The sequence below is a fragment of the Chrysochloris asiatica genome, unplaced genomic scaffold, assembly GCF_000296735.1.
Source record: "Chrysochloris asiatica unplaced genomic scaffold, ChrAsi1.0 scaffold00019, whole genome shotgun sequence".
NCBI classification, from domain to species: domain Eukaryota; kingdom Metazoa; phylum Chordata; class Mammalia; order Afrosoricida; family Chrysochloridae; genus Chrysochloris; species Chrysochloris asiatica.
In genome coordinates, this window is record NW_006408537.1 from 15,378,617 (window position 1) to 15,380,109 (window position 1,493).

General features: G+C 38.6%; 1 pseudogene; it reads right to left on the minus strand.

The window, feature by feature from the left end:
- Positions 1-1,037: 1,037 nt before the first annotated feature.
- Positions 1,038-1,394, minus strand: LOC102827215 (annotated as a pseudogene).
- Between the last annotated feature and the right edge of the window lie 99 nt (positions 1,395-1,493).

Consider the following 1,493-nt stretch of genomic DNA (forward strand, 5'->3'; position numbering starts at 1 on the left):
GGGGAGTGAGAGGTTTCCAATCTTATTCTTTTTCTTAAGCAATGCTTTACTTATCCTGGGTCTCTTTCCCTTCCGTATAAAGTTTGTAATTGTTTTTTCCATGTCTTTGAAGAATGTCACTGGAATCTGGATTGGGATTGTATTGTATGTGTAAATTGCTTTCGGTAATATTGACATTTTCACAATGTTAAGTCTTCCTATCCAAGATCATGGAACATTCTTCCATATCTGTAGCTCTCTTTAGGTTTCTTATAGTAGTGTTTTATGATTTTCTTTGTACACTTCCTTTTTGTCTCTGGTTAAATTTATTCCTAAGTATTTTAACCTATGGCCAGTTATTGTAAATAGTATCGCTTTCCTAATGTCCTTTTCAGCACTCTCTTTATTGGTATAAAGGAATCTAACTGATTTTTGTATGTTGATTTCATATCCTGCCACTTTGCTGAATCTTCCAATGAGGTCTAGTAGATTTTTTTACTGAGTTTTTGGGATTTACTTTATATAGGATCATATCGTCTGCAAATAGAGATTTACTTCCTCTTTGCCAATTTGGATACATTTAATTTCCTGTCTTGCCATATAGCTCTTGCTAAGACTTCCAGCACAATATTGAATAGGATTGATGACAAAGGGCATCCTTGTCTGGTTACTGTTCCCAGAGTAAAAGCTTTCAGTTTCTCTCCATTGAGAGTGATATAGGCTGTTGGTTTTGCATATATGCTCTTAATTCTGTTGAGCAATTTTCCTTCTGTTCCTATTAGGTTGAAGGTTTTTATCAAGAATGGATGTTGGATTTTGTCAAATGCCTTTTCTTCATCAATTGATATGATCATGTGGTTCTTTTCTTTTTTCTTATTTATATGGTGGATTATGTTGATCATTTTTCTAATGTTGAATCATCCTTGCATCCCTGATATGAATCCCACTTGGTCATGTTGTATTATCTTTTTAATGTTCTGCTGGATTCTGTAGGCTAGGATTTTGTTGAGAATTTTTTTTTTTTTTTTTTGTGTGTGTGTGTGTGTTTGTAAAGGTTTTTATTGGGGAGAAGAGGGGCACAGTGGGCAGGGACCTGCCCAGTCCTTCTTGGCAGCCGCTTTCCTCATGGCAGCCAGGATATTGCTGAGCTCCTCTAGCTTCCTCTTGGCACAGATGTGCGTTCCCACCCATTTCTTGTTGAATTTGAGTGCCTGTTTGTCCTTGGAGTCTTTGAGCAGCTCCATGGCCCCGCGCTCAAAAGGTACAAAGCCACACACTTCCCACATCATATCCCACACGAACTTGGCGTGCTTGGTGAGGTGCCCATCGCAGCAGCTGTGCCTTGGCTTGTTCATGTTCTTGGTTACTGTGTGGCCGTCATTGAGGCCAATGGCCATATGGTAGTACACAACCATGGCTGCTTTTCTTCAATGGGTGCTGCAGAGGAAGGTTGTTGAGAATTTTTGCATTTATGTTCATGAGGGATATTGGTCTATAATTTTCTTTCTTAGTGA